The following is an 11,459-nucleotide window of genomic DNA, read 5'->3' on the forward strand; positions in this document are numbered from 1 at the left end:
TAAGTGATACACGAACTTGGTATTTACAGTTTGAAAATTTCACTCAATTCATTGAGGCCGGAGATTGCCGTATCAAATTTTACAATTAAAAAGGCTTCTCGTTTTGAAACTTGTAAATCCAGATCGCCTCCACGGGGGTTCTTCTCAATTCTTGAAATCACAGTCCATTTGAGATCACTGATTGCATGTTGCATTTTTGTCCAATGTAGGACCAAAGGAGCGTTCTCTACTTTTTTCTTCAGTCTTGATTTATGCTGGGAAATGCGTTGACGCACCTCTTGACTGGTTTTACCTATGTACAACTGTTGGCAAGGACATATAATCCCATAGACCACATACTTAGACTTACAATTACTGAACGTGTTGTGTTTCCAGTAAATCCCATTGTGCTGGAATAGGAAACCCTCAACCGTGGATTCGCAGCACAGGCAAGTTCCACATTTATGATGGCCAGTTATGGGCGGCAGTCGCATCATTTGGCGCAATGTAGGCGGACTCGGAGTAGGCATGGCTGCTCGGACGATATGATTGGCAATATTGTTCTCCTTTTTAAAGGCAAACAAGGGTAGGTCTCTAAGGCTCTCGTCTAGATTCTTGACTAGATGCCAATTTTGTCCGATAATCCGTTTTAACTGGTTTGCGTTGGGGAAAAAGGTGGTGACACATACCTGACGTTTCACATTAGGTTTTTCTTTACGTTCTAATAAAGCTTCACGTGGGGTCCAACGAGCTCTTTTCATGCAGTTTTTAACTCGTTTTTTGGGGTAACCCCTGTTGCATAACTTGGATATCAGATTGTCAGCATGATGGTTGAAGTCTTCTTTGAACGTGCAGTTCCGGCGGACCCGCAGGAACTGCCCGTAAGGAAGATTTTCTTTGAGGCTTCTGGGATGGTTGTGGTCGAATAAAAAAGATTTATTACGGTCAGTTGATTTTACAAATAATGTGGTAGCTAACTTGCCATCTTTTGGGAAGACCTCAACATCCAGGAATGCGATTCTGCTGGTGGACTGGGTTAAACTGAACTTTATATCAGCAGTCCTCGAATTTAACCACTGATGGAAGGATGTTAGAGTGTCATCGTCTCCCGTCCAAATCATAAACACATCATCAATAAATCGGAGCCAAGCTCCGATATATTGATGAAACGGGTTGTTGGAATGTATGTAAGCTTCCTCATACATAGACATGAAGAGCACTGCTAGCTCCGGCGCAAAGGGGCAGCCCATCGCCACCCCTTTGATTTGATAGTAAAATTCTCCGTTGAAACAAAAATAATTTCTCTTGAGGGCGAAAGATGCAAGTTTTACCAAGAATTCAGTTGGTACTTGCACTGGACGAGATCTTTGGTCTAAGAAGTGTGACAGGACCGCTACCGCTTCGTCCTGAGGGATCTGTGTATACAGCGATGTCACGTCTAAGGTGACTAACATATCACTGTGTTCACGGTAGTTAATGTTAGCCAATTTATTTATGAAGTCTGTGGTGTCTTGTAGGTAGGATCTCACCTGACCCATAAATTCTTTTAAGAAACAGTCCACGTATTTGGCAATTGGCTCAAGCAGGGAGCCACATCCTGCCACGATGGGCCTGCCTGGCGGATGGTTCTGATCTTTATGGATTTTAGGCAATACGTAGAACATCGGAGTTTTGGGGTACTTAATCTTTAAGTATTCCAGCTCTTTGGGACCAACAAATCCTTGGTCAAATCCTTCTTGTATTATATTGAACAATTCATTTTGAAGGTCTGTAGTGGGATCTTTACCTATCTTGCGGTAGCAGTTACAATCATCTAGCTGCCTCATTACTTCGGTGGTATAATTGTTGGTGTCCCATATAACTATGGCACCGCCTTTATCGGCCTGTTTAACTATTACCGAGGTGTCATTCTTTAGATTGTTTAATGCAGTCATCTGCTGTCTGGTGGTATTGAATTTCACAAACTTTCTTTGTTTTTCCATGGCTGAAATAAATAAATTGGCTAACATTAACTACCGTGAACACAGTGATATTTTAGTCACCTTAGACGTGACATCGCTGTATACACAGATCCCTCAGGACGAAGCGGTAGCGGTCCTGTCACACTTCTTAGACCAAAGATCTCGTCCAGTGCAAGTACCAACTGAATTCTTGGTAAAACTTGCATCTTTCGCCCTCAAGAGAAATTATTTTTGTTTCAACGGAGAATTTTACTATCAAATCAAAGGGGTGGCGATGGGCTGCCCCTTTGCGCCGGAGCTAGCAGTGCTTTTCATGTCTATGTATGAGGAAGCTTACATACATTCCAACAACCCGTTTCATCAATATATCGGAGCTTGGCTCCGATTTATTGATGATGTGTTTATGATTTGGACAGGAGACGATGACACTCTAACATCCTTCCATCAGTGGTTACATTCGAGGACTGCTGATATAAAGTTCAGTTTAACCCAGTCCACCAGCAGAATCGCATTCCTGGATGTTGAGGTCTTCCCAAAAGATGGCAAGTTAGCTACCACATTATTTGTAAAATCAACTGACCGTAATAAATCTTTATTATTCGACAGCAACCATCCCAGAAGCCTCAAAGAAAATCTTCCTTACGGGCAGTTCCTGCGGGTCCGCCGGAACTGCACGTTCAAAGAAGACTTCAACCATCATGCTGACAATCTGATATCCAAGTTATGCGACAGGGGTTACCCCAAAAAACTAGTTAAAAACTGCATGAAAAGAGCTCGTTGGACCCCACGTGAAGCTTTATTAGAACGTAAAGAAAAACCTAATGTGAAACGTCAGGTATGTGTCACCACCTTTTGCCCCAACGCAAACCAGTTAAAACGGATTATCTGACAAAATTGGCATCTAGTCAAGAATCTAGACGAGAGCCTTAGAGACCTACCCTTGTTTGCCTTTAAAAAGGAGAACAATATTGCCAATCATATCGTCCGAGCAGCCATGCCTACTCCGAGTCCGCCTACATTGCGCCAAATGATGCGACTGCCGCCCATAACTGGCCATCATAAATGTGGAACTTGCCTGTGCTGCGAATGCACGGTTGAGGGTTCCCTATTCCAGCACAATGGGATTTACTGGAAACACAACACGTTCAGTAATTGTAAGTCTAAGTATGTGGTCTATGGGATTATATGTCCTTGCCAACAGTTGTACATAGGTAAAACCAGTCAAGAGGTGCGTCAACGCATTTCCCAGCATAAATCAAGACTGAAGAAAAAAGTAGAGAACGCCCCTTTGGTCCTACATTGGACAAAAATGCAACATGCAATCAGTGATCTCAAATGGACTGTGATTTCAAGAATTGAGAAGAACCCCCGTGGAGGCGATCTGGATTTACAACTTTCAAAACGAGAAGCCTTTTTAATTGTAAAATTTGATACGGCAATCTCCGGCCTCAATGAATTGAGTGAAATTTTCAAACTGTAAATACCAAGTTCGTGTATCACTTAAGCTATTAATTGACTGTAAAAGAACTTCCACTCCGTGTTAGCACTGTGTTGTATAAAAGCTTTGACCTGTGAAATCAGGTGGTTCCACTCACAGAGGTCGACCCACGAACGAACATGTGATAGATTGTAGTCCTTGCGGGTGCTGTTTCCCCCCAAGAAGCGGTACCACCAATTAACATGCGGTATTCCTTTAAGAAGTAGGCGGCCGGTCCACATTCATGCCCCTTTAAAACCGGACAGTATCGTGCCTCGGCATGCTATGCGCATGTCCCTTGAGGTAGTGCCGACTGGAACGCGAGCTGATTCACGTCTTCTTACTTGAGAGCAAAGTAAGTACTGCGAGCCGGCTTAACACTCTTCATGCCGATAATTGAACAATAATAGACACGCTAAAAAGTGTTTTTCTTTGTTATTGTATCTAGTAATCGCCAAAGCGCTGCCAAAGGTCTCTATTGAGCCAGCAGGCCGGAAATCCATATACACTATGGTGAGCATTCGCATCAAAAGGCACAACGTGGCCACGGCTTCCATCGTGCAGCCTTCCTTATTCCCCTCTTTTAAAACATCCCTGTATCTTGTTGCAGGATTCCAAAGGGTGGCGCAAGTCCGGCTTTTAAATTCAACTCGCTGTGATACAAACGGAATAAAAGCGCAGGCGATCTGGTTTCCGCCCGACTGCCAGCAGCGGCCAGAATCTGTCTTTAGGTAAGGAATTGCATGTAGCCCTGCTTGGGCGCGATGGTAACTCGTAGAGCTTAAATGTTAACTCCCCTGCCGACGACCGGTAGTGATAGCTCGGCATTAAATACCACCTTTCGTGTTCCTTAAAATGTAGTCCTCCTGTTCAGTTACGTCTTTTAAAGGCATGTTCAAACCAAAATGCTCATTCTCATTCTTTGAAATTAACAGATAGCTGCACCTCGACTGCATCCATCACGCCGTCCTGGTCCTTTTTTCGAATATTGCAAATAACACTACAGCCGACCAAAGGCAAGTATCACCAACACATTAGGGGCCCTCTGTTGACACTCGTTCCCACGAGTATACCCAATTGAGACATGTTTATTTCATCTTGTAGAAACGATTTCCCCGCTTCCAAATCCCGACCCTTCTCCACCACCTTGGAGCATTTCACCTATTGGTAAGCCCCGGAGCGGATGTGGGATGGGCAGCCTGGTTGGGTGTCTTGAAAGTTGGTCTAAAAACAAAACATGACTAAAAGGCAAACCCTGATCTGCTTAATCTTTATTTTGTATTTTTAGTTTCTGGTTGTCACCCAGCATGTTTGAGTTACTAATTTATATTTTCTGTGTTTAAACCCTTGGTTGTGCCCTGTTTAGATACTATTCGAGGCCCTGAAGAGAATCCTATGAAAACAATTGGGATTCGAAACGCGTAGGCTCCTTGCCACACCATACCTGCGAAAACGGCTTGGTTATCTAATTTATTTTTCCATCCCGTCTGTACATTACGAAGAAGCTTTGAAAGTTTATTCAAAAAATCATTTGAGACGAATGTACATTTGATAAAAGTCGTTTTGTTTACTCATGTAGCACTGTGTTCGTAGGCTGTGGCATTTTGTTCTTTTGTGAAGTAAATTTGCAAATGTATATATTTTTTAAGATTACAATGTATTCTTCTATAGTCCTTTTCCTGAATGGTGTGAAAGTTTGTTGAATGCCTGTGATATGGGTGTAATAGCGAATGTTTGAAGACAAATATTTGGGTTTTTTTCTAATTGTACTTGTCCTTTCTTTGTAAATAGGCCTTTCTTAGATCATTTGAAAAAACATAAATTTACCTTTCCAAAAATATTGAAAATAAAAAGCTATTAAGTAGCAATTCCCGTCCTTGAATTTTCTGTTCAGGTTCAGGTTAGCACATTGTTTGTTTAAATTACTCATATCAGCACTGGCATTCTATTTTTGTTCTTCGATAATTTGGCTTAGCCTTGCTGATTAGAGCCCACCCGTAGTTGCTTTCTAATCCTAATTTGTCGAACAGGGCGGACGTCATCGGGCGCGGCGGAGGGTCTCGATTGGCTCCCGCCACCGTGGTGGCGGGCGCACTTTGATGGCGGTGCGCGGCGCTCCGCGGCGGACGGGAAATGACCTGTGTTTACCTATCCTAATGTTGCGGACGTGAGTTCCGCTGCTCGCGGGCGGTAAATGCTGTTTTTCCGCCCCGCCACCACCGCGGTGGTGCCACCGCCCGTCATCCTAATGGACCCCTAAGTGTCTGAAATCCACCCCCTCACATACAGACCAGTCACATCGGTCAGTGTTGTGTAGACGCAGGCGCTGTAGACGTGCAGGCGTGTAGTAGAGGCAGTGTATGTACTTTTAGTGAATGATACGCAATTTGCTGTTGGCAGATATTTTACATGTCTGATGGCAGTAAAAGGTCCACTGTTCATCAGTAATGGGGGAACCAAGTTCTTCCTCCCAGCGGGAACGGGCCAGAGGGGAAGCGTGTGTCCTGTCCGGCTGGGTAGTTGGGTATAACAGTGATACCACATACGTGGGAGTAGTTTGTTGAAGGACGGCATGCAGTGGGGTCATGATGGGGGGCTCCTGCAGGAAGCAAGGGGTGAGGGCCTTTACATCCTGCCTCAGCCTGATGTACAAAAAGCGCTCCAGCGGGGTAGGTTAAGTAGCGCCAAATAATTCCTCACTGGTGCAGAATGTTCCTTTGACATATAGTTTCCCCCAGGTCTGAATGGAAAGTTTTCGGAGAAGCTGGTGGCAGCCACCCTCCTGTGTAACAGGAAGGTCAAGTTGACCCTGGAGGGGGAGCGGGGGGAGTAAAGAAAGGTTGCGTGGAGGCGGCGGGCTAAGTCTCGCTTAGCGCTGACGGTGCATTCCACTGTAGTGGAGGCCAAGCGAGGGCAGGTGCACTGAGGTATGCTGAACAGGGTGTCTGGGTCATATAGCCTTCTTCGACTGCGAGGTGTGGCATGTAGGGGGGGTGTACCCAGTATGCTGCAAAGTGGGCCAGCTAAAATAGAGCTCCAAATCTGGGATTTCAAAGCCCCCAGCCTCAAAGGGTCACGTGAGATTGTCCCAGCGCAGTCTAGCGTGCTTCCCTCCCCATGTGAGACGTTAGAGTTGAGTTTTTAAGCATGAACTCATTTACTCACAGTTTGCATGTATTTCCAAAGTTACACATGCATATATAACCATTTATTCTGAGTACACATTAGAATGTTAAACGTAAGTTAGCCTGACTCCAGGCCTCAGTTGAAATGTATTTTGCTTTTCCAGCAGGTTTCCTCTTCCCCTCGCAGGTTTATTGTTATGATATTCATTAGCTAGAGAAAGGCTCATTGACTGTATTAGATGACTGATAGAGAGGCCTGAGAAGAAAGTTGGCAGTGAACATGGAAAAACAATGATCCAAAGAGACGTTCCTTTCATCACGTACCAGGATGTCAAGATGTTCAAGGTTGAAAACCGATGTTGCAGTTTGATACGGTGTGAACCTGAGCTGTTGCTACAGATGCATTCAAGCAGTGACCTGATTGGTCCTTGGGGTGTGAGAGAGATAAGAATGTTGCAAATTTCTTGTTACTTCTAAATTGGTGTTCGCACAGTTGTAGTTAGAGCAGATACCCTTTAAACTTGGACAGGTACAGTCCTCTCTGCTTGCCCTATCCTTTAAAGTATGAAGCTTTATGTTAAACACTGATTTCCTTTTCTTATAGACTTCTACTGAAGTCTGATAATGCTGACACCTTTCTTCCCTTTTGTCCTAAGCTCCTGATTTAGAGATTTTACTAGATGACCATATATTTAGTTTATGTTAGGAGAGAGAAACTTCATTTTCAAAGTTTCTTTATGGAACACCTGTTTGCTTTAATCTGTGTTTACACAATTGTGGTTACTGCAATCATTACAGTATTCCGTTGCACTTTAACCTGCTGATATATTTCAGCATACCTTTTGTATCGTTGCATTTATTGAACCTATTCTTGGTCTGCATTTATACTGAATTGATTGGTGATACAAAATAAACTCTCTTCACTATATTTAGTGATTCCTGGTTCTTACTGTGGAGTCACCCTGACTTCACAAGTTAGAAATGTATTGTTGGTAAAAACTCCTTTTCAATGCTTCATGTCTGCTAAGAAAGGTCCATACGACCAATGAGGAAAGTCTTTGTCAACTCAACTAAGAGATTATGGGGCATATTTACAAGCCCCTATCACCACCACAACGTCATTTTTCTCAACGTTATGGTGGCAATAGGGGATTTGCCTTATTCTCAAGGCAGGGATAAGCCACTTAACGTGGCTTAATGCTGCCTTGTGAATAAGGCACCCTTGCATGAAAGGGGGGGGGGGCAATGGGTGCTGTGATGGACGATCCACCGCAACACCATTTGATTTTGACGCTGCCCACATTTACAAGGGTGGCGTAAATATGGGGCCATGCCAAAATTAGGACCACGGAAAACCTGGTCTTACCCTGATGCGTTGATTTTTCCTCGTTTTTGCTGTTTCCATGTGTGCTGCATTGTGCAGCACTCTTAGAAACATTAAAACCCCATTGGTTGTTTATGTGCAGGAAGGTGCTCCTTTCCTGCACATAAACAATCATTTAAAAAAAAAATTACGTTTTGCAACTTTTATATGTGCTGCATTAAGCATCATACATAGAAGTTTCAAAACGCTATTTCAGATTGTTTATGCACAGGAAGGGACACCTTTCTGCATATAAACAATCATTCCCATCAACGCAGGCACTCTTGCACTAAGGTGGAAGGGTGCCTGCGTTGGAGCTAGGCAGCTAAATTAAAGCCAGCGCAGGAGAAAACGCAAGGCTGCACTGTATTCGTGTAAATACGATGCAGCCCTGCAATTCAGAAGTGGCAGAGCGCGGCGTTAAGCTAAGGAGGCTAACGCCGTGCTCCGCCACTTCCTTGTAAATATGCCCTATGTTTCTAAGTCCCAGTACTCTTTCAGTGTTCTGTATTTTAGTCTAGGAGGACCTCAGAACCCTCATGAAAATGACTGATCAAAGCACTAACTGTGACTGCTACATCGCCTGCGACATCAAAACAAATTTCACACCTGTTGGTCAAGTATGGAAGAACGTGTAGCGGCTGCAAAGTTCAGCAGCCATTTTGTAGGTTTATATGGAGCTGTGGAGGGGGATGTGAATAAATGGGTACAAGTGAACTGAAAATACTGTTTTGTGTTGTATTGCAGCACTTTTCTAACTTTGAGACATTCATCGTCCATTCTTCTCGGGTGTGATATCACTGTCTTACACTCCGAGTCCTTGATGTTTAAGTCCTTATTCCATTTACTATTACAGAGCACATCACTGAGGCCCTGATAAGCAGTAAGTCATTGGTTCTCATAAAACAATGGAACATCATATTTCTGAAAATATATTGCAAACCTTAGGGAAATCCCAATGTTTCCAAAAGAGGCAGATCATCCCGAGAGACCACATTCAGGATGCCACCAGGTTCTCTCTTTGGCCTTAATGATGGAAATGGACTACATGACCACATTTTTGGAAGTTACTCCTGAGTGAAGTTACACATTTTTATTAACATGCTTTGTTACTTATTCATGCTTCTAATTCACTGCCCCAAACAGAATAGTATAATCAGCAAATAACTAACTTTTTTAGTTTACATAATTGTATAAAACTATTGTTCAACTACTCTACAAACTGCAGCGCTCAGTGTCTGATCCCTACTCCCCCTGAAGATCGGCATATAACACTAAGAAGAAAAGTAATTCAGGCTGGCTTAACAACAACTTAACAACAACTGCTGCTTTTATGATTCTGGACAAGGAAGCCTTGATTGAGCCCTATTGGGCTGCGAAAAATGCACATATTTTGAACTCACTAGTTACTTCTCATTCTGTTGGCCACAGCATGATATCAGTAGCAGGGGCTGACAAAAAGCTGTAGGGCTTCTATCCTATTTTTGTAGATAGAATAACACCCCATTGTTTTTCCCCTCCCCACCTTCGGATCCATGAAAGACTCTAATGATAACGATAAAGATTGCGATGGCCAATTAACTGAGAGAATGAATCCCAAGTGAGCACGCGCCTCTCGGATGCCGGTTCATGATTGGCTCATTCAGTTCTTTTGTGGCTTACTCCTGGTTCAAGCCCACGCGCTTCTTTTAGTATGATTGAAAGCCAGGAGGAAGTAAAGAGTGTACAGGCACAAAGTTTGTGAATTCATCTGTGCTTTATACGTTTGAAAGTCACCAGCAGTTGCTTTTTATTTTCATCTTCTTTCCAGTCCTCTTTTAAAAGTTATGTAGAACCCACATTTTCTAAGTTCCTAATACAGCTACTGATAAAAAAAACACATTTCCGTTTTTAGTTTCTATGATGGAATAACTTGGCTGTTAGCTGTGGTTGGCAAGTTCAAGTTATCCTTTAAGAAAGCATCACCAACAGCAGACAGGCAGATACAGCTAGCTCTGGAAGAGACAATGGGTTTTATAAGTGAAAGTGTTCTTTTAATGATATGCAAATCTTTGTGATCTGATTAGATTAATGGGTGAATGTGAACATGTGTTAATGCTTGAATAAACGAGGAAGTGCATTGATGGATGAATCAGTGATTGAATGCATGGATACATAATATATACATAGGTTTAAGGATTTATATTTGAATGAGGTAGTGCATGGATAAATTGTTCAACAAATGAGTGCACTGATAGATGACAATTGAGTGAGTGTGTGAGTGGGTGAGTGAGTGAGTGAGCGGGTAAGTTAGTGAGCGAGTGAGGGAGTGAGTCAGTGATTGCGTGCATGCATGGGTAAATGCAGTCAGGTTATACCAATATTATAGGCCGAGATCTCAGCAGAAATGTTTTTTTCATTAATTGCTAGAAATTACCAATATTCTGCTAGTGCAGGCACTTTAGCAGAGCTGGGCACCAGTTCCAACAAAGCTCACAATATACAGAGAATTCCCACTATTATGACAGTACAAGTATTACACAGGAGAGGGAACCATCATACCATCAGTGTCAATGTTATATTAAAAATTCCGAGTATTATGCCACAATCAACATTGTAATTGGTGTGAGAATGAACATGCCATGGATGGTCACATTGTGTCAAAAATTAATAACATTATGCCAAGAATCACCATCATAATACCTAGATCTGCATTATGATCGAAGTTGGTGTCACTACGTCATGGGTAGCCACAGAGTGCCACTAACTAAGGCTGCAATGCCAAAGCCTCCATTATGCAATGAGTGGCCCCAGCCATTTATGCATTAATTTTTATGTATTTATTTATTTTGATGTCTACATTACTTCAACAATGGATACCTCAGATCCCTCTTACATTTCACATTCAACTGCAAAGGTCTGCAAATAATAATGTGTAGCCAATCACACCGAGCACAAACCATTGTAACATTAACTCTCTATTTCAAACTCATGTAAACACACTGCCAGTGTTCCTCCTTCCTGAACACCAACAAAGTTGTAAAGCCAGTGCTCTTCATTCCAACACAGAGGTCTTGATTCATTGTTCCTTTTAAATTGCCCAAAAACTCAGATGTTAAACCCCAACACTACACAATAGCACCCCAATAAAACACAACACAGCAACACAACATCACTTGTTATTGTGGCTATGTTGATGTGTAGTGTTGTAATTTCTTTGTGTTGCAGTTTTGTGTTTTTTTAGACTGTAGTGTGTAGTTGAAATCCGGTGTGTTTTATAGTAACTGTTATCGTGTTGTGTGTTGTCATAATTTGTTGTGTTGTTGTTAAAATTCCAAACTGTTGTTTTGCGTTCTTTGGGATTCTGTTTTGTAGTTTTCTTGTACCTTGTACCTTGCTATTGCGATTCTTTCATTTTCGTTACGTTTTGGTTTTTTGTTGTATTGTAATTTTGATGTGGTGTCTGATGTTTTGCATTTGACTGTTTTCATGGCTATATTGTTTCGATGTTGTGTTGTTTGTGTTCTTTTGTGTTGGCTATTGTATTATTGTTGTGGTATTATGATATGGTTGTG

The 11,459-nt window shown here is 42.4% G+C and overlaps 1 long non-coding RNA gene across 1 annotated transcript; it reads left to right on the top strand.

Moving 5' to 3' along the window:
- The first annotated feature begins 3,713 nt into the window (after positions 1 to 3,713).
- LOC144766716 (uncharacterized) lies at positions 3,714 to 4,430 on the top strand. Its single transcript, XR_013597897.1, has 4 exons — positions 3,714 to 3,772; positions 3,866 to 3,930; positions 4,028 to 4,148; positions 4,353 to 4,430. It is a non-coding gene; the product is annotated as an uncharacterized LOC144766716 (long non-coding RNA).
- Positions 4,431 to 11,459: the final 7,029 nt, after the last annotated feature.

This window comes from Lissotriton helveticus, chromosome 7 (genome assembly GCF_964261635.1).
Source record: "Lissotriton helveticus chromosome 7, aLisHel1.1, whole genome shotgun sequence".
Lineage (NCBI taxonomy): Eukaryota > Metazoa > Chordata > Amphibia > Caudata > Salamandridae > Lissotriton > Lissotriton helveticus.